The following is an 11,514-nucleotide window of genomic DNA, read 5'->3' as shown; positions in this document are numbered from 1 at the left end:
TTCAAGTGAACAAATACAGCAAACAACCACGAACAAATTTCTTTTTTTCTAGGCTATTAAGATATCTAGTGCTATCAGATTATGTAATTTTTTTTCAAAATATCTTACATGAAGAAGTATTTTCTTTTTCATTTATTAAAAGCATAATCTCAGCATTTACCATATAAGGACTAATCCTTAACCGCCAAGAATTTGAACTGGAGGTAGACAAACTCCAAAGTCTTTAAGATACGAGTTTTTCTAAGGTACGAGACTCGAGTGTCTCCACGAATATAAGCTTTACGTTTCTCTGTAGGATACGGTCTCCATCACCTCAAGGTAATCAATGTTATATTCGTTTAAAAACGTAAAGTTCAACTATATTTATATAAAATGTTATGGACAAGATAAACATTTGTATGTGCATGTTCCTGCACAGCATTGACCGTACCTAATTTTGAACTGAAAGACTAAAGAGAAGGCAGCTAGTCAACAGTACCTACCGCCAACTCTTCGGTTACTTTCCTCTGACCGAATAGTTGGAGTCGACCGTCACCCTTATAACGCAAGCACAGCCCACTGGGGACACGCTCAATCCAATACTATTCATAAAAACTTGTTTCGTACGACTGTTACAAGAATTAGTCAACCTAAATGTGTAAGCGTAAATACTGATGCAAAGAAAATACAACATTTCGCTAGAGGTCAGATTACATTACTGGAGTGTAATTTGTATGAGTAAATTATCATTTCACACTCGCATTCACAGATTTCTTGTCGAGATTAGTATAGACTCCCTCTATTGATAATAGAAGACGCTAACATTTTAGGCGAAAAACATATGACCCAATGTTTTTCTTTTTTCATTTACGTATCAAGTATTTGATTCTACTACACTTTTTTTCTAACTTCTGTATCTTCTCGACAACCAAATAACCCTGGCGAACCATTAATTATATTGAAAGAATAGTCTGCAGTTCTGAACAGCCGTACGAGTACGGGGAGAAATAAGATACTGAACTTGAGGATAGAACCAACAACAACCCATAGAACATTCTTAACTGGCAAAAATACCTTTATTTAGACAAACAAGCGTTGAAGATATTACATATCAGTTTTCTTTTCATCCCATTGTTTTCAGTAATATATGGGGAAAACCTCTTGTTAAACTTGCAGCTAGAAGCATAAACAATATATGTATATAGGGTATTACAGAAAACTGGGAAGACAAACTATTTCTTAATTATCTAAAAAAAAATGAATTAAATAAACAAAAACTAGCCTGCTTCTACAGTCTGATGATACAAATTTTATATAAAATTAGTGAATATATGTAAAAGCGATCTTAAATTCATAAGTTATTAATTTTTAGAATAAACATTTATAAAACACACATTGTCTGATCATATATCTTACCTTAAGGCAAAACAGTAAATGATTGCGATAATTGGTAAATCTGTACGTTAAATTGGCCGCAGGTTAGAAGCAAGTTATAGAGGTACAGTTCTTTACTTTAAAGTTTTTAAAAGTTAGTTTGGTTTGTTTTGAATTTCGCGCAAAGCTACACGAGGGCTATCTGCGCTAGCCTCCCCTAATTTAACAGTGAAAGACTAGAGGGAAGGCAGCTAGTCATCACCACCCACAGCCAACTCTTGGGCTATTCTTTTACCAACGAATAGTGGGATTGACCGTCACATTGTAACGCTTCTACAGCTGAAAGGGCGATCATGTTTGCTGGGACGGGGATTCGAACCCGCGACCTTCAGATTGCGACTCGAGCGCCCTAACCACCTGGCTATGCCGGGGCCCAAACGTTTTTAAGAGTTAAAATCGAGTACACTTCGAACGGTCACGCGTCCTTTAAAAGCTATACGGAACTTTGCGATTTAAACTAAAGAGTTGTTCCTCTTTTGAAGTTAAAATAGAACAAAATAAAAAGATTGGAAAATATTAAAACATAGAATATTAAACAAATATTAAAAAATATAGTTACCTAATTCACCTCTCGTTAGCTTCACAAAATATTTATCACTAAGATATCAGACAAACACTTGTTAGGGTTTTTCAAAAGATACATTAAATAATAACGTGGTGGAACGAAGACTCACCGAGAGATTTTTTTTTATAGCTCACATTAAAAGAAAATTTACTATTATTTGATAAAAAATAAATCAGTTAAATTTTCTTATTGCAGGTTTCACATTAATGTTATACGTGGAAGTGCCCAATACGGTTCTATTTACACATTGACTAGCTACTTTATTAGGACGCTCACCTAATAATGTATCTTGCAACGATCATAGTCTGGACTCAGCGTGGCATAAACTTCGTAAGATGACAAAGTGTATTGGTTTTGTTTATTTGTTTGATAGTCCATTCGTCTAAAGGTCAGTTCTGCAAGAGATTGATAGATGTTTATACAGAGGATTACAACAAGTGCGACATTAGGTTCATCTCCGTAATGCTCAATCGGATTGAGATCGGGTGATTTACGCTGTCAAGGAAGATTACTTACGTCACCTTTATGCTCTTCATACAGATATTGGGCAGTACGAATCCGGCATTGTTGTGTTACATTAGTGTCTTAGAAAAGCCCTTGTCCATCAAGGCAGAAATGCACGAATATGTGATAGACATGAACGGCAACAGTGTTTACGCACACTTTGGATGTTATTCGCTTTTCTGTTTGTTTTGTTGTTGAAGTTAAGCCCAAAGCTACACAATGGGTTATCTGTGCTCTGCCCACTACGGGTATCGAACCGGTTTCTAGCGTTGTAAGTCCGCAGACATATCGCTGGAGGGCTTCGCTTTTCTTAAGGAACCAAAGGACCCATTTACACCATTTTCAGCAACTTGCATTAAAGGAACAATACAAGAAGGGTACAATGCATTATATATCTTAAGTACCATTGAAGCCTTGCTTTCCTGTATGTATGCGAGAACTTTTTTAATGACCTTCCCATGATGTGATCGAAAATAGATGAATCCAGACTACTGTTGAACCAGTCGCTCAACTGAGATACAATCTGATGTCCATTTCACATTATAAGCTTTTTTAATAGTATTTTCCTTGAATCAGTCGCTAGATATTGGCTGTCAAAGTTTCTGATAATGGCAGATGTATTCCTTTTCGATTGCCACGGTTGATGTTCTGATGACGGATGTGTTTAGCCATTAAAAAATAATAATAAAAATAACGACGTCGGCTCAGTGGTTAACGTATCGGACTGTAAAATCAAAGGTTCCATGGTTCGCGTCCCGTTACAGGTAAAAAAAAAAAGAATGTGCTCAACACTTTAGGACCGTGGGAACGTTATAATCGTTTAGAGTAGCCCAATAGTTGGCGGTAGCTGGTGTTGACTATTTGCCTTCCTCCAGTCGATCACTTTAAAATTAGGAACAGCTAGCGCAGATAGTCATCGAGTAGCTTATCGCGAAATCCAACAAACAAAGACAACGACGCTTCTATAGAAAGGCTACCCACAATCCTACACCTTTGAAGTTACTGATTATTGCTCTTACTCATTGTCTTAAAGATTAATATGATTACATTTCTACAGTTATATGGCTCAAGCGATGCACATGTAAATAAGTGTAGTGTTCTTACGAATATGTATGTATGGATGGATGGATGAGTGCTAATAACTAACTAATTAGCCAACAATATAAATGAGAAAAAAATAGTTATAATATATGATCAAACGCACATTTTCAAATACATGCACTATTATGAACAACTTGTGGTAAAACAACACGTGTTCTGTATATATACAACCACAGTGTTTGAGTGGCTAGAACTCAAGTTTAACTTAATCACCATACAAACATTGTGGGCTAACAGAACAATATAAAAAATGTGTTGGTTGATGAATAGTCTTGGTATTTTATACAATCTGCATACGTATAATAACGTTAGCAAATCAAGATACTTTATGACAAATTAAAAGTCAAAAACTGAAAAAAAAATTACTCGTGAACAATTGAAACCAGAACTCGTCATAAAACAACAATTTTGAATAGAAAATTACACATCTTTTGTGTTATTAGAAAACACAAAATGTGTGTATTTATATCTGTACAACAATCACGTAATACAAAGGTTGAATATGTTATATTAAGATGAATTTGGATCCTCATCACCTCGTTATAATCAATATTGTCACGTCCGGACGTTGACGACCGTTAGTCCTGACAATAGCCCTGCACTTATAGTTTCCACTGCAAAAGGCTCCGTCGTAAAGCGGTCATGTCAAAGTACACAACTCTTCCCTACATGCTTTCCACAATCCATCTATTATACGGAGACGATGGATTCCAATTCATAGATCGACTTGCTGGCCACAAGGCTACGCTCGACATCATTAGAAATGGAGAGGGGGGGGGCTATACAAATCCAATTATCAAGTAGAAGAAAGACAACTTAAAAGTTTTGCCGGACACACAGAAAAGCCAGAGAGGAGTGATATCCTGTACTCCTCCCTGTTAGACCACAGACGTGCATTTTGGAAAGCGTGTCAAAAAAAAAGAGTCCAAAAGGTTCCATCTTTATCGAGCTGCCATTCAAAATCTCATTGTAAGTATCGCACTTTATTCGAAAGAAGATAAAAATTGATTAATAACAACATGGACGTGTCTTTCTTGTTATACTTCTGGTTTTGAGTCAACATAAGAAGCCACTCATGAGGAAGAAAAGGACGTTTGGAAAATTGGCAAACTCACAACCATAGCTAAGATTGGTAATTCCCCAGATGTTATGTTGATTGAAAACAACATATGAAAAAAGAAAACAAAAACTAATTTAAAACTTCTCATATTTATTTTCAAATAAATCTGAAAAATGTCTAAAAATTATAAGACTCAGGAAGTGTTTAACGTATTTGTCGGTAACCATAGCAATATTCGCCTAACGTCTTTGTCGGTAACCATAGCAATATTCGTCTAACATCTTTGTCGGTAACCATAGCAATATCACCGGTCTTATCGTTTTGTCAAAGAAGGCTAATGAACGGGAGAGCTCATGGAACCTGAGTTAAAGTTGTCTTAAAAACACGCACACATGCAATGAGCAGTTGATAAATGTCTAAGTTTTTTGATATCGCCGGCGTGATTACTTCCGACACGCTACTGTAACTAAAGCATTAAACTCTAACTTAGAATCTTCAGTTTTCTTTCTATTATTCTTTTACAGTGCGTTTCATGCAGGATCATTTAACTTTTTTTCCCTCCTTTTTTAATATTCGCGAACTCTGGTCTTATAGTAAAATAATGCATTTGAAGTCAGTAAATTAACATTCAATCCTTCTTGGCTTACTTTCCAAGCTGATGCTCAGTTCTTCCTAGTAGTGACAATCTTCTGAGAACAGCTACAAGCTGAGAAGGCATAGTTACCTGATCCCAGTTCCTCATTTTGCAAAGTCTTCTGAACAAGTCAAAACGCACGTGAAACAATTCGCTTACATTTCGGTTTAATTCTAACTTAAGAGGAACATGTTTGCATTTCCGGAATGTTACGATCGACAGTGAAGTGTTCAGAATATGTAATAAAATCAAGTCTACCGTTACTATTTCAATACACCCCATAGTGTGCATTATATTGTAACCAGCTTTTAATGCCAGGTACAGTTTACTCGTGTAGTCAGGTGATGAAAGATGAAAACCAATTTATACTTTCTGCTTCTTTACTAAAATAATGACAGTTTCTGGCAATATGATAAACTCTATAAAATATTTATCATATTATCCTTTTATTTTACACGTATGAAGCTATTAGCATTACCATACAATCTCGTTATACTTTGGTTTATGAAACGTTCTTATTTCTAACTAATCTTTTTATTTATTAACATCTATATTTATTTTTTTTCTTCAACTGTAAATTTAATACAAGGATGTCGTTTAATCGAATACTTTAAGAAAGAATTCACACGTTCTTTTTTCTTAAATACGACAAAGGTATTATCAACATACCTATGATATCTCACAGGCTTAAATTTGTCAGGACAGTTGCTCAACCAATGCTTTTTCATAGTATAAAAATAGGTTTGTTAAACCAGATGCTAATTTTGAACTCATGGCGACGCCATCTATTTGATCATAAATGCTGTTATTAAGCTTAAAATGAGATTTTTACTGATAAAATTAAACAGTACAATAAAAACTGATTTTGTTACAGCTTCTACAATCCTATCATTTTGAAAAAAGTTGCTTATATTTGAACTGTCTCCTGTGAAGGAATGTTAATATTCATAGACTCAATATCCAAACTTGCGCAGTAAACTTATTCATTAAATCTTAAACCCGTCAGTTGTTTAGAAATCTTTAAACCAGAATCGTGCAGAGGACATTAAAATGGCAGGAGGTTATTGACAAAAAGGATACTTTCAAGCATCGTAAGGTAAGACTTTTTGGGTGTTGGGAAATATTAGGGGAGACAATGTGGACCACATGTGGGCTGCCTATGGTACACATAGGATAGAAAGTCATGAGAATCGAACAGATCTTTTTTCATTCTTATTCAATCGGTCTTAAAAATACTTTTAAAATCTAAAAACTAAACATTGAATTATTACGTATTAACACTTAATAGCATATCATAACACAATTATTATTATTACTATTTTATTGTAAAGACCTACATGTCCCTGTGTTCCATTGATTTTAAAGCTGGAATCTTTTTTCCTACTAACTGACAGCAAACAAGATGTGGAATCAGACGTGTCGTTTAGTAGTTACAGAAAATTTTTATGACTAAGAAAAAGGGCATTTTGGGGGCATAAAAGCAGGGGTTTGAGTCTATCCAGCCACCTCCTCCCGTGCATGTAACAGCTCTAAATTATTCTTAAGTACACGGTCATTACTTTCAAATGTTTTAAGAAAAGAATTTTAAAAACTGACAATTCCTATACTTGAAGCTATTGGTCTAATGGGATAATTATACTTATGAATTTTTGGTAACCCATACAAAATATCACAGTTAGAATCAACCAGTCTAATTAATATATTTATGTACTTTATCTCTAATGGCAATATCTTTCTTTAATTTTAACAAATATTCTTTTTTTATGTGTGTGTGGGACCAAGATTCGGTTTTCTAAATTCAGTTTCAGCAGATATTACTGTGAAAACTTTACTTACATAATCATCTCTACTTAAACCAACTATGCCACTTCCTATCCAGACAGGTAGTAACAGAAGAAATGAATACTCGCGAATATAAAAGTTGTACCTACATTATATAAACAGAGACGAATATTATTTCTACCAAAGCACTCAGTAATCTATTTTCATATAGTCATTCAGTAACTACTTCTTACTCAATTACCTTAAATAAGTGGCATGTTTCAATGTGCTGGAGAGATGCGATCGATTATCCTTACCCACACTCCAGTGGGTCAGCGATAAGTTTACAGATTTATAACGCTAAAATCTGAGGTTCGATTCAACTTAGGAGGCAGAGCGCAGACAGCCCATTTTACAGCTTTGAGCTGAAAATTGAAGTAATTGATTACTACCGCTTGTAAATAGCGCAGATAACCCTCGTGAAGCTTTGCGCGAAATTCAGAACAAACCAAAACCGCCAGAAAATAGTTTATCAGCACCACCTGTTGGTTATATTTCAAATATGGGTGACGTTTATACTATACGCCTCGAACATGGATTTTGTTGTTATTGCATGGCTACAGTTATGGCAAGTGAGAAAATGTTTACATTTTTAAGTTTTAAACGTAGTGTATTTGGTCAACAAGTATATTATAACAAGTAAATTCCCAGCTGATTTAAATTATACAACTTTAGAAAGTTCAATCTTGTTTCTCTTTGAAATTTCGCGCAGAGCTACTTGAAGGCTATTCGCGTTAACCGTCCACAATTTAAGTGATAGACTATAGATTAGAAGAGATTCAAACACGTGAAGGTTTTGTTTTGAATTTCTCGCCAACCTACAGGAGGGTTAATTGCGTTAGCCCGCCGTCCCTAATTAAGCAGTGATAGACTAGAGGGAAGGCAGCTAGTCAACACCACCCTCTGCCAACTTTTGGATTACTTTTAATCAACAAATGGTGGGATTGACCGTCACATTATAAAATACCCACGGCTGAAAAAACGAGCTTATTCGCGGACGGGTTTCGATCCCGCGACCCACAAATTTTGAGTTGAACGCCCTATCCACGATGCTAGACGTAGATGTCTCTGTAAACCAACAAATGCAATATGAAATCAGCGGCCTGTGTAAAAAAAGTGTAACACTCGTATTAACGATCACATTATACATCAATAAAAGTTGCACGTGCGATATCTAATTGAATAATGTAAAAATTTGTTTGGTTTTGGCGTTTTTTACGATTTCCTATTTTATCCACCTTGATTTCTATTTACAATCCGAATGAAGCTTATTACAAAGGTGTAACACATATATATAGAGCTTATCAGATTGTGTCATATTACATATGACACCACAACAAATGATCGTTATATAATCAATAAAAAAAAGTAATTAATACTTTTGTACTTTGAAAGGTAGGTAACCATGCAGTCATCTCAACGATATACACATCAACTAAACAGGTATATACGTTTGTACTAGCTCGCCTCGCAATCTGCATGTCACGGGTTCGAATCTCCGTCCCACCAAACATGCTCGCCCTTTCAGCTATAGGTCAATCCCACTATTCGTTGGTAAAAGAGTAGCCCAAGAGTTGGCGGAGGGTGGTATTGACTAGCTGCTTTCCCTCTAGTCTTCACTAGTAAATTAGGGACGGCTAGTGCAGTTAGCCCTCGTGTAGCTTTGCGCAAATTTCGAAACAAACAAACACACTTTAATACTATATGACTGATTTTTTATAGTATGCTTAATTCTGTTGCTTCATAGAGATAATAGTTATATTCAACTGTGAAATAAACTTTCCACGGCGGAATATCATTAGCTGTAAGGAAAGAAACAGAAGGTGTAATCTTACATTCAGAAACAAGACAACTAGTCAGTTTCAGTTGAGTCAATAACTGTCTAACCACATGTAGTTCATTAATAAACATCACATAAAAGTAAAAGTATCGGTCGATCAAAACTCCCCGAAACAAGTTTATTCGACCGAGCCTGTACAACTAGACCAGCTGAGCCCCACGCCATTGATAGTCAGTGAAGATTTTTGAGATGGCCTTGTATCCTAATTTCAATTATTTCCACCTACCGGCTTAAACCAGGGGGAGTATAGCACCGGTATACTTCGAACAATTTTGCTTCTCTGCTAGAAATTTCAGCTACTGTGTGAGGTAGCAAATTTTATTTTTATTTCGCTTTGTTTACCGTTCATTTATTATTCCTTCTATCGTTTAGTTTTAGCTATGAATTTTTAGTTACATTAAAGCGCTAACTCACCTTCTAGCCGATTAGTTGATTTTGAGTAAGTTTGTATCTATTATGAGACTGACACCGGTTCCCCCTAGCGGTGACGTACAGATATTTTAAATGTTTCGTGTGTGTGTTTTATAGCAAAGCCACACCCGGCTATATTCTGTGTCCATCGAGGGGAATTGAACTCCTGATTTTAGCGATGTAAGTCCATAGACTTACCGCTGTCCCACCGATGGACTTAATGTTGCGAAAGATCATGTAAACTTATGGCCACATGAGATGTAATCTCGTGGTCTAACAACTGAATAAAAACCCTGCCATGAACTTCAACAAGTTAGTTCACGAGATATAACTGAGAAGTGTTACTGGTGATTATTATTCGATGTAATTAGTGATTTTGTAGTTGTGTAAATACGGAATATTATTATTTTGGAATTAGGTTTTTCTTTGTCTGGTTCATTTTCCTGATTCCTTTACTTATTGAAATAATTATTAATCTCAGTATATGTGTTGTATTGTTCATTAATGTTAGTATCAAGTCCTGGCCAGGAACATATTTATATATATATATATATATATATACTATGTTTTGGTAAGTGATAAACTTTGTATTTCAATTATTTGAAAGTTTCATTTTTGACTTCTGTGGTTGTCAAAGAAAAATAAATTCTTTTTTGTTTCAATCCTGATTATAGTGGCTGTTTGTGTTTTAAACTGTTACAACCGAAGTTTGTTACCTTTGTTATGTAGTTTTACTGAGCTTCTTTTAACATAAAAAGGGTTTATTCAGTAAATTCTACTGCAGTTTTTCAAGCTAAATATTACAAGTTAACGCTTCGTATAAAGAGGAAAATATTTCTAGAAAGCTAACGTACCAGTCTGTGGATCAGATGTTCAGTGATTCGCGTCTACCAGACGGGGTGATTAGATCATGGTGATCTCAGTATGTCTACCAGACGGGGTGATTAGATCATGGTGATCTCAGTATGTCTACGCCAATAACTCAGTGTAAGCAATTTTGAAATGCAATGAAAAAACAATATTTACTACGTCATCACGATTAGAGATAACAAGACGTTAAAAATCAAGAGTGCAGTCTGTATGATGAATGGGTCGGGCGTGGCTTACTGGTTAATGTGCTGGAACTGTGAATCCGAGGGTTCGTGTTTCGCATCCTTTGCCAAAAAATCTCTCTCCATACTCTGGAGCCGTGGGTATGCTATAAAAGTGAATCTCTATAAAAATAGCCCAAGAGTTACTTGTGGGTGTTGTTGACTAACCGTCTTCTCTCCTGTCTATTGATTCCAAATTAGCCCTTTGTGTAGTTTTGTGATAATATTCTGAAATAAACAAATCATCGCAGCAATGTATTCTTAATAAAACAAAAGTACAAAACTGACGCCAAATGTATTACACAGATAGAAGAACTGTCACTCAAACCAAAACCAGAACCACCTAATCACCCAATGAGGTTATAGCCCCACCGAACAGTCATAACCCATACCAAACATCTGGTATGCAAAATGAAACCCGCTCTTGTTCTGACCTGAAGACTTCAGAAGTTTTCTGATATTTGACAGTGCTAAGTTTAGTTTTCCGTTTATTACGATTCAGTTATGAGCCTACATGTCGATTTAAACTTATCTTACAGCAAAGTCCTGCTATCTATATAAGGCGCTTTATCGAAACAATTGAAAAAATCTAACTAAATAGATTGCCCTGAGAACGTTGCTGGTCACTGGTTTGAACACTGATAATGATTCTTGCATACTCCTGTTAGGCGTTTGTCTTAGGATTGTTTACAATTTTTACGAGCGTACCAAAAGTGGCAAAAAGCTTGAGTACGCTTTTCAATAGATAATTTAAAAAGTATTGACCAACAGCAACTATGGATTTTTTTTAGACTTAAAACCTATTTTCTGTTTCTAAGTATTATATTTAAGATAACTTATGTACATTAATATATACTTAAAAATCTTCATTTTATATGCATATTTACAGAGAGATTTAGATCATTTGATGCATTGGGCCAATACGTGGCAGATGATGTTTAACTATCAAAAATGTAAAATGATGCATGTAGGTTTGTACAATTGAAATTATTGTTACGATTTAAGTGGGAATACATTAAATACTGTGGTTAAAGAAAATATCTTGATGTTGTGATCGAAAAATCACATAAGTCA

At 35.2% G+C, this 11,514-nt stretch overlaps 1 long non-coding RNA gene across 1 annotated transcript in view; it reads right to left on the bottom strand.

Annotated features, from left to right (window-relative positions):
* Positions 1-1,075: 1,075 nt before the first annotated feature.
* The window catches only part of LOC111087730, a 39,978-nt gene continuing 29,539 nt past the window's right edge, over positions 1,076-11,514 (bottom strand). The window contains exon 3 of the long non-coding RNA XR_002612382.1: positions 1,076-1,155. This is a non-coding gene — a long non-coding RNA (uncharacterized LOC111087730). The remainder of the gene's footprint in view (positions 1,156-11,514) is intronic.

Source organism: Limulus polyphemus, unplaced genomic scaffold (assembly GCF_000517525.1).
Source record: "Limulus polyphemus unplaced genomic scaffold, Limulus_polyphemus-2.1.2 Scaffold2539, whole genome shotgun sequence".
Classification (NCBI taxonomy): domain Eukaryota; kingdom Metazoa; phylum Arthropoda; class Merostomata; order Xiphosura; family Limulidae; genus Limulus; species Limulus polyphemus.
Note: the sequence above shows the minus strand (reverse complement) of the source record. Positions and strands in the feature narration are given on the sequence as shown.